This window comes from Panthera pardus, unplaced genomic scaffold, assembly GCF_024362965.1.
Source record: "Panthera pardus isolate Hobbes unplaced genomic scaffold, ASM2436296v1 HiC_scaffold_26, whole genome shotgun sequence".
Classification (NCBI taxonomy): Eukaryota; Metazoa; Chordata; class Mammalia; order Carnivora; family Felidae; genus Panthera; species Panthera pardus.
Genome location: NW_026526832.1, coordinates 7,784,761 through 7,810,124, shown reverse-complemented (window position 1 = coordinate 7,810,124; position 25,364 = coordinate 7,784,761). Strand labels below are relative to the sequence as shown.

The 25,364-nt window shown below is 36.8% G+C and overlaps 1 long non-coding RNA gene and 1 pseudogene across 1 annotated transcript in view; one reads left to right on the top strand and one right to left on the bottom strand.

Annotated features, from left to right (window-relative positions):
• The window catches only part of LOC109265354 (uncharacterized), a 314,205-nt gene extending 300,327 nt beyond the window's left edge, over positions 1 to 13,878 (bottom strand). The window contains exon 1 of the long non-coding RNA XR_002079145.2: positions 13,755 to 13,878. This is a non-coding gene — a long non-coding RNA (uncharacterized LOC109265354). The remainder of the gene's footprint in view (positions 1 to 13,754) is intronic.
• Positions 13,879 to 22,816: 8,938 nt separating this feature from the next.
• Positions 22,817 to 24,112, top strand: LOC109259282 (Y-box-binding protein 1-like; annotated as a pseudogene).
• Positions 24,113 to 25,364: the final 1,252 nt, after the last annotated feature.

The following is a 25,364-nucleotide window of genomic DNA, read 5'->3' as shown; positions in this document are numbered from 1 at the left end:
GACCATAAGGCATAGTAGAAGGATTGAAGCATTGTTTTTCAACATATTTTTGGCCTTAATAATTAGGTCTTTTGAGTAGAAAATTGCCGGGGAGGAAGTCAGATTGTAGGGACTTAAGGACAAAGCCAGTAGAAAGAAAATGGCAATAGCTGGCTGAGATCACTTAAGTGTGAACTCACTCTTCTAAAACTAACAGAAAAAAAGACAAGAGCAAAGAACAGAGAGAAATATGTGTTGAGGTAGGGGATAGTGACAATGGAAAATATAAGTGCTATGTGCAATAGTATAAAAAAGGGAGGAGATCAACTCAACTCTTAAGGTTGTAAGATGAATTAAAAATGAATGTGAAAAAGGAAGAGTGAATGGACTTTGTTTTTCAAAATGGAAATGCAATCGTTTGCTTTATTCAAATATATACAAATACCACGACAAAATTGTATTTTGAGCTAGTAAATCTCAATGAATTGTAAGAAACCTAGGTTCTATGGCCCTAAAGTGTAAATGAGGTCCTCTGACAACTGAGTTTTCAGTTCGAATCTTAAGCACTGTGCCCCTGCTATCACTTCCTCCTCCCAATCCTTCTCCTGGTATTTCAGACTTCCTGTAGTCTTTAGTAACATTTTTTTTTTTTTTTCATGCTGGCACCTTTCCAGCAATAGATGACCAGAATCTTACTCCAGTATTGATCAACAAATCCTCCAACTCCTGGAATACAATTTAAAATGTGGAGGTATAATCATGGGGCTCCCTAATTTGCAGGATAAATGATGGGCAGCATTTGCAGTCCCCATACCTCATTCTTTTCATGTCAGTGATATCCTTCCAGAATTCCTACAAATCTATGTAACACAGGTAAAGGTCAATCACTCTGAACACACACTGCAAGTATGGTTAAATGTCTGATCTATCTGGATTTTGTTTTTCAGATTAGTGAATTATAAACCTACTGTTTCCCTCTCCACCCACTCAAAATAAGCAAGCCATTTGTTTCATTAACTTTCAGAAAACAAATCCATTTCCCCAGTGTGTTAAAAAGCCAATTTTACTAAGCATTGAATGCTCATATGTATTTAGGTATATTTTTTAAAATGTTTATTTATTTATTTTGAGTGAGAGAGAGAGAGAGAGAGAGAGAGAGAGAGAGAGAGAGAGAGAATGCACAGGCATATGCTTGCGCACAAATGGGAGAGGGACAGAGAGAATCCCAAGCAGACTCACTGGCTGTCCGCACAGATCCCAACATAGGGCTTGAACTCACTAACTGTGAGATCATGACCTTAGCCAAAATCAAGAGGCAGATGCTTAGTCAAATGAGCCATGCAGGTGCCCCTATTTAGATGTATTTTGATAACTGATCATTTCTTCCATTTCTTCTTCATTTCTTCCATGATCATTTCTTATCATTTAGTATGTTCCCTCTACAATACTCAATTGTTTTAATTACTATATTTTAACTTAACAAGACAGTTTCTCCCTCATTATCCTCTTTCCAGAATATTCCTAGCTCTTCCAATATATTATATTTCTAGGTAAACTTTAAAATTATTTTGCAAATTAATAAAATAAATGAACATTCCTTGAAATAATATTAACTGAGATATCATCAAATTTATAGATTCCTTTATGGATAATATGTTTACAATTTTTGCCTTTCTTAAATTAGTTTAGATGACTCCTAGTAAAGTTTTATGGAGTTTTTATAAATGCTATACATTTCTTGGGAAGATGTAAATTTCTATTTCTTATTTTACCTTATTACTTACTTTATTTATTTTATATAGAGAGAGCGCTAGAGTGGGGGACAGGGACAGAGGGAGAGAGAGGGAGAAAGATAAAGAGGGAGAGAAAGACAGAGAGAGAGAGAGAGAGACAGAGAATCTTAAGCAGGCTCCAAACTCAGCTCAGAGCCTGACTCAGGGCTCGATCTCAAGACTGTGAGATCATGATCTGAACTGAAATCAAGCATCAGATGCTTAATGTTAACCAACTGAGCCACCCAGGAACCGTATTTCTTATATTACTATTTTGAGAGATTATTTTATGATTTTCTCCTTGATTATTATAAATCAAAACTCATGCACTCTGTAGATTCATTCAGTAATTGGCTAAATTATCAAATTGTATTTTTTCCGAATACTTTCTGATCCAATTCATTTGGAGGGTTGTTTAAAAATATTCAGACAAAATGTGAAAGTTGTGCCTCCTCTTTTTTCAATAGGTAGATATTATAAAGTTTGTCTTTTCTAGCTGAATTATGAATTAGTTCAGTAAGGTGTGTATAATCTTTATGTTCCTGAATTTAATAATACTTCTAATGTTTCACCACTGAAATAATATTAAGCAATTTTTCTGATCTCTCATTAGGGATTGTGATTTGATTAAATATTTGGGGGTTATATTAGATATAATTTATATAAATTTACATATATACATTATATCTATGTAATTTAATAAATATCAGATATTTATTAAATTTTCTCACTTTTAAGTTAATTGAATAATTATATTAGTACATTTCTAAATTATAGATTTTCCTTAAATACCTGAAAAAATTCTACATAGAAATGATACCAATTTATCTAAATATCTACCAGAATAAATACATAACTGTAGAATTTTTGCAACCACATACATGCAAAATATTGATCTTCCTTTGCCAATACAAAAATTTGCCATATTAGTAATGGAAGTTTTGCAAGTTTGCCACTGTGGTTTGGTAAACTACTAACAGATTGACTTTCCTGTAGACAACTATCTATAAGCTCTGGGAAATGCACATGCATATGCATGCATACGTGCACACACACACATACACACACACACACACACACACACACACACACACACCTTCCTGAAGTCTCAAGAGTAAACAAAAGCAGAGAGATTCTGGATGACAGTCACAAGTTAAAAGAAGAGACTAGAAAGGCGTGAAGTTTTCTATATTTTTAGCTTTTAATATGAGTCTAGCTGCAGTCAAGATGCCACACACAGCATCTGAAACACTGGTACCCAGGATATTTCTGACATCATGAACCAGAAGTCAAGGATAAGGGTAACCACAGCTGTTGGAGAGTAAGAGGGAATCTCTGAAATGGAATAAACAAGGGGAGCCCTCAATTCTGTGTTTATATTCTGCCCTAAGTATCTGACTGAGCCCTGACCATGCTTGTGTGGAGCAGGGAGCAAACAGCCATGCTGAAGGGGGAAAATGAGATTTAAGTTGCAACCCAAAAGACAAAGACTGCATATTAGAGTCCAATAAAATTATTGCATACTAAAACAAAAATATCAGCGTTCTGTAATAACAGAAATGAATCCCGAGTTTCCATGATACTGCATTCACAAAGTGAAGGATTCAAAAAATAAACTTGACTTAAAGAGAAGGCAACACATTTTCAAGAGAAAATATACTTTCCAGAGGCCAACTCTGAGATGACCCAGATGTTGGAATTAACACAAAAAGACATTACACTTTAAAGAGCTATTATAAACATTCTGAATGTGCTAAAGGGTAATATGCTCACAGTAAATAAAAAGATAAGAAATCTCAGCAAAGAACTAGAATCTATTTTAAAAATTAAATACAAAATCAAGAACTAAAAAATGCAACATCTGAAATTAAAAATTCACTGGATGGGCTTACCAGAAAAATAAAGATGGTAGTCAATAAATTGGACCAATAAAAGTTTCCAATCTTAAGAACAGTTAAAGAAAAACATTTTTTTAATATGTAGAAACTTAAGGACCTGTGGGATATCAAAATGTTAAATATATTTGTAAATGGAGGCCCTGAAGAAGGATGTAAATGCAGCAGAAAAAGCATTAAAACAAACAAACGACTGAAAAATGTCACAATTAGGTGAAACAGGAAAATTCTACCATTTGTGATGGCGTGTGTGGATCTTGAGGACACCATGCTAAGTGGAAAAAGCCAGACACAGAAAGATAAGAATGAGGTGACTGAGGTAACTCCCAGTATGTCTCAGTTTTTTACATGCTGTTTCATTGAATTTGATATTGAGCTTAGATTGAAGTTATGTTGAAATTCCCTATTTGACCTTCATTTCCTTGTTGCCCATGGAGACCAAAGAAAGGCAAATGATGGTAATCCAATACTTCTCCAGCATTTAAGAGATTTTTGCTTCTCACTCATACTATCAACTATGAAAATTAACATTGAGTAAACCAAACTCATAAAAAAATGATGAGAATGAGCACTGCCTAAGTTACTCCATCCACACAGCTATTTTAAAGTTATCTCATAGGATAGATGCTATTCTTTGGAATTTACGTTACCCTGTCCAAAGGTTGCTAAACTGATTATTTGTTGACTCTTACGCAAAAGCAAAATAAAAAAGTTGTTTCTTAGGACGCCTGGGTGGCTCAGCTGGTTGAGCGACTGACTCTTGATTTTGGCTCCGGTGATCATCCCAGGGTCCTGGATTCAACCCCATGTCCAGCTCCACGCTAAGTGTGGTGCATGCTTGGGAATCTCTCTCTCACCCTCTGCCTCTCTCACCCACTCATGCACGCTCTCTGTCTCTCGCTCAAAAAAAATTATTTATCATTTTCTCTGACATTCTCAGCCAGAATTTTCTACCTAGACATTGAATTGGTTCTTCAAATGGAAAAGTTGTTTCATTAAGTCCTCTTAATCAATATCTTTTAACATGTTTAAGCAAGGGTAGGATTCTTTTTCCTAGTATGGCATGCATTGTATGAGAGCTACTGATTAAATATTATATGGTTTCAAAACATGGTGAATGCCACGGACTGAACAAGTTTAATTAGAACATGATTTTGAAATGGCTAAAATATGGGCAGGCATTTGATTTAGTACCTCCATAAGGAGAGGCAAATGTAACTGTTATAATGGGCTCACGTGTATACCATCCAAACTGTATCACCAAAAGTATCCAGTACTACAAAAAAGATAGAATCTGAGTATAATACACATTTTTTTGTTCAAAAGCTTTATGAAATAAGTTGATGACCCTTGATTTTATCCTGAAATCATCACTGAACCACTGAAACTGTCATGTAGAAGAATAGGTCTTAGGGAAGAACAAACAAAAGCAAATGGTGGGAAATATATATATTTGTTAGTTTTTTTTAGACCCTAACAAGAAAACCACATTTTCCTATAAGAGATAAAGAAGCTACCTTAAATGCATGAAATTTTTACTTCAAATCAACTCTTGTCTAAGGAAAAGGGGAAAAACCCTTAATAATGCTATTTGAAGCATAGAGGTATTACAATCTTTCATGGCCCCGCAGGGATCTCCAGGAAAATGACGTTAGTAAGAGTGATGAAAAGTACTACAATTGCCATTCGTGCCATAATAAAACCAGTTGCACAACTTCTCTTCACAGGAGGGTCTGTTGATTGGTATCAAGTCTCCTTATACATTTGTCCTTTGAGAACCACAGCTGAAATGATACTTTTGGAATCTGACTATATTCTACCATGCTATTTAAACAGAATATAGTTCAAGGTGGCAATGAGATATAGTTACCTTCATCAGTTTTGAACCCATTCTTGGAAATATTAACATACAATCTGATAGGCAAACTTGTTTATAATGCCATTTCCCCCCTAAATATTTCTTCTTTCGAAGCATAGATATTCAGGTAATAATTTTAAGCGATTACCAGATAAGATACGTCATTAGGAGATTTTTCCAGATCATAAACATTGCCCTTCAGAGCTTGGTATCTCTTAGTATTGTTGTTTTCAAAATATGCTCTGAGATTCTTCACTGCTGATTTTGAGGGAGACTGAGGACTGGTGAGTGGGAAGGGAAGCCTCCAAATATCACCTGTGTATATTTTTAAATGTTTTATTTATTTATATTTTTGAGAAAGAGAGAGAGAAAGGGGCAGAGAAAAAGAGAGATCAGTGCAGAACCCAATGCCAGACTCGAACTTACAAACCCCAAGATCATGACCTGATCCAAAATCAAGAGTCAGATGCTCAACCAACTGGGCCATCCAGGTGCCACATCACCTGTGTATTTTTTGACTAGAAAAGCTGACATACTTTACATTGGTCCTCCTCTACTTACGATTTCTTTTGGAGAAGCAGACCTTCTGCCTTGAAAAAAAAAAAACAACTTTTTCTGCTTTACCAAGTTAGCTGTTTTTTGGTTTTTTTTTTAACTGGAATTTTTTTTTTTTTTTTTTTTTTTTTTTTTTGAGCTGGAACCATTGACCTAGTGTGCTTTATTTAAATAACTCATTTAATTTCATGTATTCTCTGGAGAGTCAGTAAAAGTGGAGTGAAATGTTTCTTTTATTATTGTTCTTTTCCACAATATTATGAAATTCATCTTCTCTGGACCTGTCACCACTACTTACAGACGCTAACATTCTTTTCAGAGAGAAAGAGCAGAAAGGATAAAAGAGGTGTTTGGTCTGAAGAGAAGTTCACTGTGGCTCTGTAACTCCAATTTAATAAGACTGCTTTTGCTATTTGAATTAAGGAAAGAGCCTTTACATCTAGAGCCCTGGTCCTAGTAACGTAAACGGCAATGTCTCCAAAAGGTAAAGACGATTCTCGGGTGACATTAGGTAGAGGGTGTGGGATGTGTGAGTTGCAAAAAGAAAAAAAGATGATCAAATTCAAAGACTGGAATCTTGAGGAACAAAACGTGAACTCAAGAAGAGAGTCAATGAGAAGATGGAGGTTTGTGAGCATTTAGCAAAAGGGGAAGTTGGCAGCTTGGTAAAAGATGGCTCCAATAAAAGAGAGACCTGCCATGTGGGGGTGGGGGAGGCAATATCTGAGACTGCTTATTAAAGCCTTGCAGTTCCAATACAATTTGGTTTATATGCTTGGCAAGATACTCAGGACTCTTAAAATTTAAAGAGAAGAACATTGAATGCCATCCAAAATATCAATTGAAAAAAAATTTTTTTTAATTTACTTGATATGTGAAGAAAAATTAGATATTCGGAAGTTATTTTTTTATATATATTTGGCATCTGTTCTTCTCTCAAGTAATAACTTTGAAGAAAACATAATTCTGTGATAAGCATAATGTGCCAGAGCAAAGCAGAGATTGTCCTTGGAAACTGAGTTTAGGCATCCAGAGAAGATTTTCAGCCTCACAAGGATGGAAACCATGAAAAATAGCCTGTGCTTTCCTTTTCAGAATAGACCCAATTTTATCTGTCCAACTGAGAAGTTTCCAGATGCTCATATCAGTTGACCCCTGCAGGTCTGTACTGGTTTGTATGGACTACGTGCATAGGTACATACAAACATACATAAACGCATCATGCTCTAAAACAATGGCTTGGATCTTTTCAAAAAACCAACTGAAACCTATATGCATTGCTGATAACGCACACGTTATTGTAGTTACTGTTATAGAACACATAGATATCTCCTAAGATAGTTAGACTCAGTTTTGTATTCTTCCATTCCAAAGATTAACCTAGGTTAGCCTTCATATAATAATCTCTCCTAGAAAATGTGTCTCTTCTTCCACATAGTTTCTCTCCTATCCATTAGAAAATACCTGGATTTTCTGTATTCTCTGGAAACACATTCATACAAAAACACACATTTCCCTTGAGGTCCCAAAGTGAAAAGCATGGTGGCCTGCAAGGGTTTGGCACATCATCGGGGTTTTGACTGACAGGCTGGCACTCCAAGCTAGCTCTTCCCAGGCAGTGTTGCACAGAAGGGAAGCATGGCTAGGAGTCTGAAACTATAAAATCATTTTTCTAAGGATGCCTGTAGTGCTGTAGGATGATACACATTGCACTTGAATTGGCTAAACCGTGCCTTAGAAAGTGTTTTTTCTGCAATATTTATTTTTTTCTTTGTGTTATTGCTGGGGGTGGAGAGGGAAAGAAGATGGAAGAATATGTCTTGTGACAATATTCTGGGAACCCATTATTTCTCTACGGGTACAGCCCTTGGGCACATAATTTTTCCCCAAAGGATAGTTCAAAATGTAATATTTTTATTTTATCTTTCTGTATCAGAAAGGTCCTCTGAACTGACAAAGAGAAAAATCTTGTCAAATGATGCACAAATTGCATCTAATTCATCAAATTATTTCATAACCCACTTTGGGGTAGGGAAATCACAATGAAAGTCTTAAATACTGGAAAAAAATGGATCTGTAGCTACAGAAAATAAACGTTTTTAATGATACCTGTTTTGGGTATTGGTCTTTTAAAACATACAACATTCTCAATCATCTAGGAAACTTAAATATTTCAATAAAAGCTTTTTTTTTCATGAAAATCATTTTGCTAATATCTCTACCTACTGAAAGCTGATTTGTAAGCACAAATGGTCTTAGCACAAAGCACAAAGCGTCTAGGGAGTATTAATATTTTCCTACATGTAACTTAAGGTGTTCCTTTTGGGGGCTAAGAAATTAGTTTTTGTTTTTTAAGACTTTGGAGATCCAGTCTCGTCATTAACTTTCTACATTACTATAGCCATGTAAGACATATTTATGTTTCTCATATGCACAGAACTTGTCCAGAAAGAATAAAGCAATTTGCCTGAGTCGTTTCAGACAGGTTCGTGCTATTCATTCTCCTTGATGGCTTCACAGAATGTTGGTTACCTTTCTCTACCTGTCTTATAATATGAAATACAACATTGCCTACACGTATATTAATTCTACAGGTATTTTTTTTTTCCCCAAAATCAGTCATGGTCTGGTACCAAATTAGGGAAGTTGACTTTTTTTAAGGTGTCAGTCAGGGAGTACAGGAAAGGCAGAAGAATACAATGAGTTGTCAAACTGAAGCGCAGGGTCCTGCATGATCAGGTTATTTCATTTACTATGAGCCGTCTCGTTAGTAATTCATCACCAGTGCCTCCCCAAATCCTAGGGCTGGATCAGTGCTGGCTAAATATATAAATAAATGAATACAAATCTATTAGGTATGTGTCCTTCAGAGAAAGTACTGTGAGCAGTTCAAAGGACATAAATACCATGATTCTTAAACTCAGCCATCAATTGGCATAGAGCACAGGGTGGGTAAAGTGCCAGTGTTCTTTCTTCCGGCATCGAAAATGAACACTTTAAGGCTTAAGGGGGGAGATAATAGTGTGTATAGTCCTTCTTCCAGTTGCCTGAGACCAAAAACCTTAGAATAATCTGTGATTCCTCTTTTTTCCCTACCTACACTTGATTCGTAAATTTATAAATTCTATGGGATCCAATTTCAAAACATACCTGGAACCGGAACACCAGATATTCTGCTGTCCCCCTAATCTGAGTAATCATTTTCTTTCCTAGACTATTGCAAGAGCCTTCTGATTTATTCCACTGCTATTACCCTTGCTGCACACCAGTCTGTTCTCACTCGGCGACCAGTGATCCATTAAAAAGGTAAGCCAGATCATGTCACCCCAATGTCTTCCGATTAGACTCAGAATAAAAGCCCATACCCTTCTACACGGCCTGCAAGATCCTCCTCCACGATCTCCCTTACCTCCTCTCTGCTCACACTGCCAGCCTTGTGCACACTGATCCTGCAGTGCTGGCCTATCATTACAGTCTTCAAAAACCCCAGGCATGCTCCTACTTTACCGGCTTTGTTCTCTATGTTCCCTCTCCATAGACAGCCCTTCACACAGAAACCTGCTTGGCTTACTCTTCCAGCACTAGTCACTGCTCAAATCTCATTTTCTCTCTGGGGGTTTTACTATCTACTCCGTTCGGCTTTGCAAAATGGGCCTCCCTTACCCCATCATCCTGCACAATTCTGAATCTCTTTACCCTACCTGCTCTTTAATTTCTATATAACTTATAACTCTCAAATATAACATACAATTTATGCTTTAATGTTTTTTTGCTTATTTTCTGACTCCTCCATCAGAAGGTTATCTTTTCCAGGGCAAAGAGCTTTGTCTATTTTGCTCACTGGGTATTCTCACAATCTAGAATAATACTCGGCCCCTAATACACACTCAATGGATATTTGCTGAGGAAGTGAATGGCGAGGGATTTATCTATCCCTATTCACCTCTACTACAGAAGAAAACAAAACACATTAAGTGGCAAGGGACTTTGTATGGATGAACATGACTGGTATTCTATCATTTTAGGCATACAAATCACCTTTAAATACACAAGGGCAAGTTAATCAGCACATACTATTGAGAACTCAGTGCATGTTTTACATTTATCTCGATGGTGGGTGTATACAAAAGAAACAGATACTATTCTTACCTCCAACATAACATCTTGGTTGTAACTGGCTAATGAACAAATTCATTTTGTATTATTTAATTAGAAAAATTGCGACTTTTCATAAGGCTTTATGACATTATTCACAAATTTGAGTGTGTATTAGAATCATCTGGAGGGCACATTAAAACAGGGAATACTGGGCTCCATCTGTCAGTCTCCGATTTAGGAGGTCAAAATTGGACCAGAGAATCTGCATTTCCAACATGTTCCCAGGTGATACAAATGCTGCTATACCTTGCTCTGAGAACCACTTCTCCATGCTAAGGGTTCTCAATCCTGGCTGCACATTAAAGTCATCTAAATTTCTATTAATTAAAAATACATGTATTGATGACTAGGCACTAAACCTATAGATTTATATTTAATTAGCATTGGGTAAAGTATAGTCAATTTGATAATAAGTCCATCCACTGAAGCATCACTATTCTAGTACTATCCAGAATTAGAGTTTTCATATTCAATGTGTTGATCACAGAAATACTATTCAAGATGAATAGATGAATAGATGAATGGATGAATAGACCCTTTGCAGTGAACAGTACATTACACTGGTCAATTGATCTCGTTTCCTTCTAGCACAATTTTTAGACTTTGAGGAGGAGATATTCCTTCCACCATAATTTTTGAACTTTAATTTGAGGAAATAAACTAGGGCATTATCTTCTTCTTTTCAGTTCCCATCACTACTCTAACTTATAATAGACAAGACTGGAAAGGAAAATTCAAACCTACAAATCCAGGTGTATTCCCTTCAAGATTCAATGACCTATTGAGCAAATGTTCTTTTCTTTCCATTTTATTAATAAATGCAATTCATAATTCCAGGAAGACCAGCATCTCCCTCCTGATTTTCTATACCCTTAGCCCACAGTTTTTAACGTTCCTCAGAATTGATTCACTTAAATTTTTTAATGCTTATTTATTTTCAAAAGATAGAGTGTGAGTGGGGGAGGGGCAGAGAGAGAGGGAAACACTGAATGTGAAGCAGGCTCCAGGCTCCAAGCTGTATGCATGGCTTGAACTCACGAACTGTGAGATCATGACCTGAGCTGAAGACGGACACTTAACCAACTGAGCCACCCAGGTACCCCGAATTTATTCACATTAAATGAGTAGTATTTTATCCATTCACCAGGAAGGACAAGGGTTGGAGAGCTACTGTGACCACTTTCCGGATGCCATGTTTGTTTGTTTGTTTTTTGCTGCAACACAAAAATTGTCACTGTTGAAAACTGAAGCAACCCTGTCCAACGCATTTGTATTCTTGTGCCTCACAGATGACTTTGCTAGCCCAGGTACCAGTAAAGAGGACAGAAGAATGGCACAGTACTCTGTACTCTGAAGATTGCCAATTCTTCTGGATTACACTGACATGATCAAACATTTCACTTACAATGGAACTTCTCTGTCCATGTGGTTGGGTCAGGTAGGGCTTCCAAGCCCAGAGAGCATACTCTGCTAGAATGAGCTCTCATTGAAGAACTTATAGGGCCTGCGGTTGCCTTTCAGGATAAATTTTAGTTTGAAGTTCTTTTCCTGCAAGGAAATATCCATCTGGAACATCTCAATCTATGACAGAAGCTCTAATAAGGTGGATCCTAAAAGAGGAAGAAATCTGTATTCCTTTTTCTCAAGACTCTCCTTGGCCCCGCATATATTTTTACCTACGATCCAGCTATCACCTCTGTATACCAGGGAAATTTCAGAATAAGAGCTGTGGGTAGCCTCAAAAGTCCTGTTCTTTTTCACAGGGCAATGAGCCCTATTAAAATACTATCCATTTGCATTACTAAGTGTAACCATTCAACTCATTATTTTCCTAGCAATAAAAATCTACTCCAGGTTGATAAATCTATACTATATAGTCATAAAAGGGCTGGCATATTTTTTAAATTCCTCTTTAAAGGGACTTTGTTTTTTGAGCTAGAACTTTCTTCTCCAAACATCCCAAGGAAAGACTATGTTTTATTCATTTGATATTTACATTCGCCCTCCTAGTCTAGCATACCATGTGGAAAGCACTGATTGAATGTTAAATTGAATTAAATGCCTCCCATTCATTCTATTTCTACTTACACAAAATATGTCTCTCTGGTGTTTCTATCCTTCTCATTGGAGATACATAAAATAAATATAATAACTCCTGAACATGAAAATTCTTAAAATGTTTGATGGCAGCTAATTTGTTCCTACCCTTTTGTGTTCTTCAGACCAAACAAAACACCTTCAATTCCTTTCAGTGTTTTCATATTTTAGGGAATTCACAATCCTTAATGCCTCACCACTTGGTCTTAGATCAGAGATTCTTAAAAGTCCATGAACACCTAGGAAATTCATAAATGGGTTTCAAGGAATACTGTAAACCTTCCGAAATTATATATAAAATTCTGTGTATGCATATTTTTTTTTCTGGGGAGATATCTATAATTTCTTTTAGATTCCTAATGAAATATTATCTGTGATCTCCCAAAGATAAGGAATCACTGATGGACAAGTTATTCAGTTTGTCATTGTTGATCTTAAAATGTGGTTCCCAAACTTGTGTATAATGCTGCAGTACAAACAGAGAGAGCACAGAAGAGTTGGTATTTCTCTTGTCAAATTGCTATTTTTCTATTAATGTAACTCAAGCTTCCAGTCACCTCTAAGTGTCATTTGATATTCTTAGTTAACATTAGTTTTATTTGTAAATAAAACTACTAACTCTCTTACCAACATACACATGGACACACACACACACACACACACACACACACTTGCACACCCAAAACTATATATAATCATTTTCAAGTTGATTTCCCCTGCTATTTTAATCTATCTTTTAATGTGAAATGCATATTCTACATTTAAAATTCATCATGTTGACTTGGCTGTTCATAGTCATAGACACTTTCTTGCATCTTATTTCTTACATTAAGTAACCTTTCTTGTTTCTAGTCATTTATAAATTTGATAACCATGTCTTCTCTCTCATCTTCCAAGTTGTTGATAAAACTGTTGACAGCTCTGTATCAGTCCATAAAAGACACTGCTATGAATCCATTAAGAGCCACACTCTTTGGGACTTTATCAGTGGAGTATATTGCTATCAATAAATATTTTCCCATTGTTTTAGAAAATACACTATGAAAGATTTTAATAATGTCTAAATAAAATTAAGGGCTTATTCTATCCACAACATGCAATTTGCTAATTCTGTCACCACAGAAAATCAGGTTAGTTTGGACAAAACCTTACTGAACGTGGTATCATCATTTGACATCCAGTTACTGACTTTTCCTTTTCAAATTTTTAGTTGGTAATTCCAGAACATCATAAATTTGAAATACTTACTGAAAGATCATCCTGTCTAACAATACATTAATCCATAATAACTGTTTGCATAAAAGTGAGCATTTTAGAGTAGTCTAAGGTTTACTTTTACCTTTTAAAATGGATTACCTTCAGAAATTGGTCTTTAAAGCAACCAATTTTCTCTATGATATAGAAACAAGCATTTTAAGAAGAATCATAAAACTGACCCACCTTGGTATAATGAGCTTACTGTCATTCTTCCAATGGCAAAGTGATGATTCTTTATAATAAACACTGCCACACATATCATGGTGACTACAGCATAATATATGGAATTGTCAAAACACTATGGTGTGCACCTGAAACGAATATAACATTGTATGTCAGCTATATTTCAATAAAACAAAACAAAGCAAATAAGACAAAAATATTGCAACACATGATGTTGAATTATTTATGCAAAACTGAACACCATGGGTTTTATGAGATTTTCTTAAAAATGAACATTTTTTCCTTTATTGAATGGTGCATGACTGGAATAAATAATGATGTAGAAAAAATAAATACTTATGAATTGCTGACCATATCAAGTATTTTAATGTATTTATATCACAGGTGGTGAAAAATAATATTTCTAAAACTTCAAGAATTATATATAAATTAGATGCCTTATTAATTTCAATAGTACATAAAATGTGACATTGATTTATTCTGTGAACAATGGATTTATCTACAAATGTCAATAATTTGCTAGAACTAAAAATAAGTTAAGAGTACAGTTTGAATGTTGGGCTGTGGTGCAAGTGAAATAAGAGTAAATAAATAATTTAATTAATAAGAAAAAATATGAAGCATGAAACATATAATTGCAAATGCCTGTTGTTTACTTAAAAATCAATATGTTGCACCGAAAAATTTTTTCCACATTTTAGAAATATAAAAGCACACACACAAAAATTTTAAGAAAAAAATAAAATAAAGTTTAATATGTTTTCTATCAGTTTTTAAACTTTATAAAACATGTTTATAATTAAAACACATTTAATTGTTGCAGGAAAAAAACAGGAACTACTTCAAGAATAACCTTGGTCCTATATAATATCTAATTTTATTTGTTGAGATACAAACCATACTTCAGAATAAAAGGGCTGTCATCCAGGTTCCTAAAAAAGGTGAGGGCTAGAGATGCTAAGGTAACAGGAAATAAATCATGATAACTTTTTTTAATTTTCTTTTTTAACATTTATTTATTTTTTGAGAGACGGAGAGAGAGCATGAGTGGGGGAGGGGCAGAGAGAGAGGGAGACACAGAATCCGAAGCAGGCTCCAGGCTCTGACCTGTCAGCACAGAGCCCCACATGGGGCTCGAACTCATGAACCGCGAGATCATGACCTGAGCCGAAGTGACACTTAAGCAACTGAGCCACCCAGACGCCCCTAAATCATGATAATTTAATTACATGCAATTTACCTCACGTATTTATAGCTGGGGAAGTTATCTGAAAAACTGGAAAAATGATTTGAAAGTTTGAGAAAGCTGAGGGCATGTTTTTAGATCAAGTGATATGTAAAGATCTATTGAGCCAAAGGAACTTTCGAACCTAAAATTGTTGAGTCCTTGCATGCATCCGCTCAAATGATACTAACATCCTTCTCACATCACCTCCATCAATACATTACCGCCTGCCTGCTTTCAAGCACATGTGTCCTGTCCACCTGAAGAATGACTATTTCTGTTAACATCAAATCCCTGTCCTCTTGCTACACTCTGCCTACAGCCTTCAGGGAAGATTCATAAAATTATCAGTCATTGAGTCCTGCCATTCTCTTAAGAATGGAAGGGAGTGGCTCTCTTTGGGTTTTGAATTCTGAGTTTAGAGGTTTATTTCTCCATGATAATGGAAATGCAGAGAACAGCAACAAAAATAAATAACATATTCTACTGCATAAAAGATGGGGATCTTCCGCTTTGGGTTCCATCGCTGGTCCTTCCCCTTCGGAGATGAGAGGTGGCGAAAGAGACTATGATGGGCAATGTTTGAATAAACTGTGTACTGAGCACAGAGGCTTGGCCTGCTCCTTACTAGTAGCACATGTGTACAAATAATTTGTGGTGTAAATTCTGTGGCACACTACTTAGAAATAAGAAATGAACTACTGTTACACTCAACGGTATAGATAAATATCACAGACGTATAGATGAGAAAAAGGAGATGGTCACACAGAATACACAGTGTATGATTTTTTTTTCTATACGAATTCCACGAAGTGGCAAAATTAACCTATTATGATAGGTTACAGAGAATGCTGGTTACCCTGAGTGTGCAGGGTATTCACTGAAAAGGGGCATGATGAGCACTTCTGAAACATCATGTATCTTAATCTGGCCGCTGGTTACCTGAGTGCATATATACACGTAGAAGCTCCTAGAACTGCAGTTTACCACATTATACTTAAATCATTTAAAAGGCAATATTATTAACACAGGCAATTAAATATAAATCTGCATTAATTGCATGTTTTTCTTTTGTTTTTTTAAGCTATTCTAACAGCTCAGCTAACCTACCACCTAAGACATTTTATTTTTTTTAATATTTATTTATTTATTTATTTATTTATTTATTTATTTATTTGAGAGAGAGAGAGAGAGAGAGAGAGAGAGAATAGGAGGAGGGGGAGGGCAGAAAAAGAATCCCAAGTGGGCTCCCTGCTGATACAAGGTTCCATCCCATGTGAGATCAAGGGTCAGATGCTTAACTGACTGAGCCACTCAGGTGCCCCCACCTAAAACATTTTAAATCTTATTTATGGTGCCTCTCTTATATCCCAACTATTGTATCTAATTTTCATTCCACTTTTAATTTAAGCCACCTTTAACTATTTTTTAACTCAATTTAAATAACTTTTTTTAAAGAGGTATATATTAATTTGCATTTAACTAGAATTCTAAATTAGTGTACTTGTAATAAATTTTATGAAGATTCTGGGTTAAGACTTCAGAAACAGGGTTTAGAAGCAAAATCTTATAAAGCCCTTTATTTACACACAAGATTAATTATGATAGGATACAAAAACTGTTACCTTTGAGTTTCTAAAAACCACTGTCTTTTTTCATGATTGGGAAAAAATCCTGATTTCAAATTAAGAAACATTGCATAGTATATCTTACGTAATAACATTTGGCAAGAAATTAATAGAAACATTTTTGTTACAGAAGTAAAATTTGTAGAATATTGTATTTAAATGTTTATTTTATAGTAAATAAAATTTTTGGTTAGGCATATGTAATTCTTCAATCGTGTGGGATGCAGATTAATGAGTCAGGATAGCAAAGAAATTCAAAATGTTGCCAAAACTCTATAATCTAGAGAACATCTTTCTCTCCCATCCAGTCATTTTTATCTCCCATAGTAGGAGAAAGAAAATATAGAAGAAAAACAACATCCACCAATATGTTGACGTTGTTGGAAGACCATGCAAATATTTCATAAAGAAAAGTCATACTTGGCCCCTGGGTTTTGCTTTCTCAGAAAAGGGAAATACATTTTTCTCTTTCTGAAATGTATGTTTCCAAGAAACAATAGTGATTCCTGGAATTAAACAGAAATCTAATGAAGCCGTAATTTTCCTAATGCCACATGATGCATGTGTGTGTTTTCGGTGATACCTTTCTCCCCCAAATGTCACAGAACTACTATGTGTGATGTATCACTCATGCTCATATTTAAATGAAACCTCTGCCTGGAAAAGTACATACTATCTTCCTAAAAATAATTACCTAAGAAGCACATTCCTTCTAATGTTTAAAACCTTGTAGGAATATACTCAACCTTCAAATTTCTTGCGCAGGGAGATTTGTGCTATAATAAGGGAAGTGGGGAATTGGAAAGATAATTGTGTGTGTGTGTGTGTGTGTGTGTGTGTGTGTGTGTGTGTGTGTTGTGTGAGAGAATGCACTAATGCATGCCTATCATCAAAGTCAGGAGAGGAATTTTGTGTACTTGTGACCGGGCAAAGAAAGAGGTCCTGTCATGGTGCTTAAAAAATAAAAATATGGAAGAATTCTTATTTTAATGATGAAACAATAAAGATGAACCTCAGTACAGTAGTTATAGGTGAATTATTAGCAATTTTCCTTCATTATTGCAGGGTGTCAGAATATATGGAAAGTGCCCAAGGTGTATTAGCTTTTAGAATGAATGACCATTGAACTCTCTTCATGATAAGTATAATCGTGGGATATAGTAATATGGGATTTCTACTTCCCACAATCAGGCTCATGGAAACTAGAATTTTTGTGGGATGCCCAATTATTCCACTGCTGGAAGGTCAAGAGGGCACTGATGCTTCCAAAATATATAAACAACCAAGAATTATAAAATTCTATGTTCACCAGTGTAGAATTTTACAGAAATTACTATAATACCTTTTGAAGTTTGTCCCATTTATTCAGAATGTTGAGCAATGTATTCATAAGCTATGGATTCTAAATCATCTTCTCCCATTTCACTACGTAGCCTGAAAATATTCCAGCATAAATGAAACAGACTTTCCTATAGGGTATTAGAAACATTTCCAAATATGATATTTTTAATTAAGTGGAATTAATAGTATGGAAAATAAGTAGATTATTGGTATTTCTATTGACTAGATTGCATAGACAGATTGCTTATGTTTGCTTTTCATAGATCTTCACTTATTAATCTTTTTTTAAAATTTATTTTAAGTTTATTTATTTATTTTGAGAGAGAGAGAGAGTGGGCACCGAGACAGAAGAGAGAGAGAGTCCCAAGTAGGCTCGGCACCATTAGTCCAGAGCCCAATGTGGGGCTTGAGCCCACAAACCATGAGATCATGACCGGAGCTGAAATCAAGAGCTGGCTGCCCAACCGACTGAGCCACCCAGGCGCCCCTTCATTTATTAATCTTTTAAACAAACTTTCTTGCCTTGGGGAAGATTTTCAAAGCATATGAGCATTCTAGCAGTCTTAATAGAGCCACTACCTGAGTTATTGGCAGAACTCAGAAGAACCTGAATTCTTCTGATTAGAAATCAATATATTTGAACTAAGGTAGGGATACTTACACAGTAAAAGCTATTGTTGCTAATTCCCGTCCCCCGCCCCCACTTTTAACACTCATTTTTAATGTTTGAGGGGTATGGAGTTGAACAAATCTCTCATTCTGAATAAAGTTCAATGATCATTGGCTTTTTAAATTTTTTAATTGTTTTATTTCCCTGTCACCATGCCAACACCAGAAAAGAGCTATCTCTCAACTCATGTCTTTGGGTAACTTTCAAAATCAAGGAACATAGTGAAATAGATTAAATAACTCTAAAGTCATTTGTCTTCAAATATTACAAACAAAGAGGTTTAAAAGTCCACCTATGCTACTGTTTTCCTACCTGAATTTTAATTGCTGCTTTTGTGAGAGCATCGTTCCCACTCTTTTTTATTGAAAATGGACCATTTTTACTTTGGCAGTTAAATTAGTGTTTTTTTTTCTTTTTTTCCCCACTTCACCTTAAAAACTGTTTCAATGGAAAAACGCTTTCCATCTCCCAAACAGCCAACTTATGAACAAATATATGCCTCACAACCTGGTTTTACGTGGGGGAACTTGTTATATTAAACATGCCTATCTTTTAGTGACATTCTGGTGTCATCATTTACAGCATTAACAAGTTCTAAATGTCACTTTCCATTGTTAGGTTTAATTCCAGATCTTAGAAGGCACCATAGAGATAATTTATTCTAATAGTTATAAGCACTTAAAAATATATTTGTAGGTCCCTTTTCTCTAAAAAAAAAAAAAAAAAAGTCCACCCAAGCGCATTCTATAAATACATAATAGTGGTGTTTTCTGTTGAATGGGGGTAAGGATGGGGGTGAGGGACAGGTGGATGGACATTCGCTCGGTCATTCTCTATTCTGATCCCTAGGTGCCTCTGAGGTATACTCATGGAAGGTATATTCATGGAAGCTTTGATTGAAAATGTCAGAGCTAGTTTATTCACTTCATTTAAAGCTATAAAATGGATTTGTAAAGGGGAAGTAACTTGCAGAACTCAACACACGGGCCAGTGGATATGAGACGTGAGTCTGATCTACTGAATCACTTAGCTGCCTCATCTTGAATAGTGTTGTCTTGCACACTATTAAAGCAGTTAAGTCACAGAATGAAGCTCAAGTGATATGTGACATGTGAGCCCTTTGTCCCTGTCCTCTTTCTGCAAAATTGCTAAAAATTAATTATTAGGTGGATTTCAATGTGTAAAAATAACTGGCCAGATTAAAGGTATCATTGAATATTTCCAGTTTAAGTCCTCATAGCTTTGATTAGCTTTCTCATAAAAATAATCTACTCTTCCCTAAACCCATCATTGTATGGATTCATTTTGGAAAACCTTCTCTTTTAAAAACAAAGGAATGCTATCTTTGTGTTGACTATGAAACAGAGCTATTCCAATGTCCAAGGCCCACTGTCCAGTCGGTTGCTGGATAGGAACAAAAGGGAAGCGAGGGCAGGGAGAGATTCTAATTGTTATGAATTTTTTTTCCATTACAATTTTTGGCTTTCTCTAATTGGTATTCTTGTTTTGTTGTTGTTTTTCCTGCTTCTCAAGGTTGAGCAAATTCCAGCTGGCTTCCTTGCTTCCACTGGAGGCTTGAGCTATGATTTTCAGGTTTATTGAAATGGAGAACATGAAAAAAAATCATCAGGAAATGCCTTTATACTGGTTTAGCATTAGCTGGAACAAATGGACTCACAGAATTTTCTGTCTCCAGTTTTCTCATTACGTATCCTGGTTGCTAAGGAAAACATGTTTGTTTTTAACATATCCAACAGAGAAATTATCAGATATATCTTATAAAATTCAGCTTTCAAAAAACATATTTTAATGCAGCCAGTTCATTAAAAATCATGCCATACATATCAGTGATCCCAAGTGTGAACTGCTTATGTTCTAACACATTTGATAATTGCAATTTATAAACAGAAATGAGTTTTCATAGTGCCTGAATAAAATCATAGTCACTTATCAAGGCAAGCTAATAACCCTTGTTTAATTGATAATATCACTAAAATATTGTATATATGCAATGAACAACCAGAGCGAATATTATGACTTCAAACAAATAATGCTTCCATATTGAATTTTAATGACATACTACTTTTGATAGACGTAGATTACCAGATACGAAGTTACAACAAAATTAGCAACATTTTCAAAGTGATCTTGTTAGCCATTTCTCAAATTTGAATAATTTTAAAATTCCTTTTAAAGAAAAATGACTTTGAGCTATTCTTATAATAACATTTAACCTGTATGGGTATAAATAACGTATACACGACAAAGTTCTTATACATCTTATACATCTATTTAAAAAAAAGTATAATACAAGTAAAATTAAAGCATTAGAAGGGATTTTTTTCCTCTCACTATTTAAACATGGCAAGCACTTTTGAGTTGAGATGTTAACAACATACCCACTTTGCAGAGATTTAATGATACATGTTTCCCTTTTCTGAGCTCTGCAAATCTTTGCTTGATCAGCACAAATTAATATTCACTTAATGGGAAGGAATAATTCATATAGAAAATCTATACCACTTCTTTTCTGATCATAGCAATAATGATTAGAATACCATGGCACTGCTATGTAGCACCAAAGAATCATTGGCATACCTCAGAGATATTGTGGATTTAGTTCCAGACCACTGCAATAAAGCAAATGTTGAAATAAAGCAAGTCAAAGGGATTTTTGGTTTTCCAGGGCATACAGAAGTTATATGCACACTATACTATAGTCTGTTAAGTGTGCAACAGCATTATGTCAAAAAAAACCATTGTACATATCTTAATTAAAAAATACTTTATTGCTATAAAATACTAATAACCATCATCTGAGCTTTCAGTGAGTCATAGTCACTGATCACAGATCACCATAACAAATATAATAATACTTAAAAAGTTCGAAATATTATGAGAATTACCAAACACGGAGACAGGAAGTAAGCAAATGCTGTTGGAAAAAATGGCACCAACAGACTTGCTCTAGGCAGGGTTGCCACAAACCTTCAATTTGTAAAAAATGCAGGATCTGGGAAGTGCAATGAAGCAAAGAACAATAAAATGAGGTATGCCAGTATACACACAAATGAACACCTATTTGAATAACACCTATCAGTTCAGAGTAAAGAAGCTGTCACCTGTGACGTTTGTCTTTTTAAGTTTTGTGATGGAGAACACAGAATTAAAAAATTATTGTAGAAATCTTTGTGGAAGATTTCTATTGTAGAAAGAATACATTTTGGTGCCTCTCGGGTTTACCACACTCTAGCCTAACCTTGCTGGAATCTTGAATGTCTATGATTTTTAAATAACTTTAGTGTGATAAAATGTATATACGACTCCTGCATTCGAGGAGCACACGTCCATCAGTTTTGAGAGATGTATATGCTGAGAACCCACCACCACAAGATACAAATGATGTTTCTATCAACTACAGAAGTGTGCTTCTGTCCCTCTGCAGTCCGTGTGCTGGCTAGCTACTGTGATATTCTATCACTACGCATCGGTTTGCATTTCAGAGTTTTTATTGGATATGTACTATTTTGTGTCTGATTTCCTTCACTAAGAATAATGACTTTGAGTTTCATCTATCTTGTGGGCATTATCAGTTCGTTCCTTTCTCTTTGCTGTAGAGTTTGAATCTCTGTGATTTTATCTCTGCTGTATATCCTTAAACATTTTAAAATTATTGTTTATTTAATGTTTATTTTTGAGAGAGAGAGATAGAGTATGAGTGGGGAAAAGGTAGACAGAGAGGGAGACACAGAATCTGAAGCAGGCTCCAGGCTTCGAGCTGTCAGCACAGAGCCCTACACAGGGCTCAAACCCACAAACCCGTGAGATCATGACCTGAGCTGAAGTCAGGCACCCAACTGACTGAGCCACCCAGGTGCCACTAAAAATTTCTTTAAATGTTTATTTATTTTTGGGAGAGACAAAGTGTGAGCGGGGGAGGGACAGTGAGAAGGAGACACAGAATCTGAAGCAGGTTCCAGGGGAAAGAAAGGTGGTAAAAAGCAGACAAAGAGGGGCAGCCTGATGTCAGAGGCCAGATACTCCCCCTTGCAAGCTTTTGGCTTCTGCTGTCTTGCTTGCGGCTTGTATAAGCTTGCAGCCAGGAACCAGAATATTGACTGTACTAGCCCCGCCCAAGCAGGAAGCACATATGTATAAAAGGCCAGTAAAACCTAAGCTAGGTGCTCAGCCTTTGGAGATGACTCCGCTGGACAGGCACCAGTGCGAAATAAACAGTCTTTTTGGATTGCCCGAGTGCGTGTTGCCTGTCCCTTCCAGGGAGCCGAGTATTTGCTGTAACACGAGGCTCTGAGCTGTCAGCACAGAGCCTGATGTGGGCTGAACTCACAAACCTGGAGGTCATGACCTGAGCCAAAATTGGACCCGTTTAACCCTTTGCTGTAGATCTAATAACAGTAGAGCTTGAGAATCTCTACGTTGGGCGAGTGGTTCACTGGCAGATGACCTAGAGACATGTGTTTCTGAAGTTGTGAAAAAGGAACAATAAGGAGTTCAACTGGTAGCGGATTCCAGGCCCCACCATCACACCCACGCAGGAGGTGCCGAAACCAGCAGCCTGCCCCTGTCCCCGCCCTGCCAGGAGAGCGGCAAGGCCAAGACCAGCAGCTGCCCACCACCCGAACCCTCAGCGCTGCGGACATCAAGGCCGGCACCTCGACAGGCAGGAGCGTAGGGAGCTACAGCCCGGTGGCCTCACATCGGTAGTGCTTGTCCCCAGGGAACAAAGAAGTCAACACAAGGAAGGTTTTAAGAACACAAAAGTGGTTCAGTGTAAGAAACGAATATGGTTTCATCAACAGGAATGACACCAAGGAAGATGTAATTGTACATCACACTGTCATAAAGAATAACAACCCTGGAAGGATCGTGGCAGGGTAGGTGACCAGGGATGGTGGAGTTTGATGTTGAAGGAGAAAAGGGTGTGGAGGCAGCAAATGTGGCAGGCCCTGGCGGAGCTCCAGGGCAAAGCAGTAAATATGCAGCCGACCGTGACCTTGAGAGATGCCCTCGACGTGACAGGGGTCCTCCATGCAATTCCCAGCAAAATTACCCAAATAGCGAGAGTAGGGCAAAGAAGGAGGGATCAGAGCATGTTCCAGAAGGCCAGGCCCCACAGCGCCGCCCTCCGGCAGGCCACCGTTCCCACCTACCTGCTTGCAGAGACCCACTGGGAGTCAGCCACAGCCTTCCGACCCTCCAGCACAGGGAGAGGTAATGGAGGGAGTGGACAACCAGAGTGCAGGAGAACAAGGTAGGCCAGTGAGAGAGTATATTGGGGGTACAGAGCACAGTTCCGGAAGGATTCTCGGAGCCAACCACAGGCTAGGGAGAATCAATGCAGAAGATATGGAAAATCAAGGAGATGAGACCCAATGTCAAGCAGCCACCTCAACATAGGTACTGTGGCTACTTCAATCCCCTACACAGATGCCGGGAAAACCCTAAGGCACAAGCTGTCGAAGAGACCAGCTGAGAATTCATCAATCAGCTCCCAGGCTGAGCAGGGTGGGGCTGAGTAAATGCCAGCTTACCAACTCTACCATAGTCTGATTTAGTCACCCAACATGAAGAAATTAATATGAAATTCCAGCAAGAAGAAATGAACAAAAATTGGAGCAGAAGATCTTAAGTGCTTGCCTTTTGCTCATGGACCAGATAAACAGGATTATCTGCGTTATCTATGTAGCAAGGGGCTTTTATAATTTTTACCTAAAGACGCCCCTTTTTGGTAATGACAAACATGTTTGTTTGTTTGTTTTTGTCTTGTTTTGCTTCTTTAAGCCTGGTTTTTCTCAATAGGCCTTTTCAAGGTTTCTAGGGGCACCTGGGTGGCTCAGTCGGTTAAGAGTCCGACTTCGGCTCAGGTCATGATCTCACGGCTTGTGAGCTGGAGCCCCGTGTCGGGCTCTGTGCTGTCAGCTCAGAGACTGGAGCCTGCTTCTGTTTCTGTGTCTCCTTCTCTCTCTGCCCCTCCCCCCCTTGTGCTCTGTCTCTCTCTGTGTCTCAAAAATAAATAAATGTAAAAAAAAAAAATTTTTTTTTAAGGTTTTTAAATTGTTTCACATTTGGTCAAGTTGAGATTTTTAAGAACATCATTTTTAATTTGTAATCAAAGTTTACAACTTGATTTTTTCAAAAAAAGTCAACACACACGCCAAGCACCTATTAATGAAGGTTTAAACAATTGTCAAGAAGAAAAACAAAAGGACCAGTACCTGCTGTGTTAACAGAGAGGGGTCTACAGAAACCTGTCATTTTAATCTTGCTGAGTCATTAGCTAGCAGGGAAGATTATTCCTTTCTCAATACTGTCCTTGAGAAAGCACTTTCCTCCTGTTACTGTAGACAGCTTTCTTACTCAGAAATTCAGACAGGATCAACTGAGGAAGAAAAAATAAGCTCTCACCAGAAATATTTTTCTCTTTATTACTGATCAGTTAAGGCCTCTAATAACGAAATTACTCTCAGAGGAAGACATACACATCTATTTCAAATTGGAGGTTAAAACTTTAATCTCATCGGGCACCTGAGTGGCTCAGTCGGTTGAGCGACCAACTTTCACTCCGGTCATGATCTCACAGTTCATGAGTTTGAGCCCCGCATCGGGCTCTGTGCTGACAGCTCAGAGCCTGGTGCCTGCTTCAGATTCTGTGTCTCATTCTCCCTCTGCCCCTCTCCCACTTGTGCTCTGTCTCTCAAAAATAAATAAAAATGTAAAAACAACCA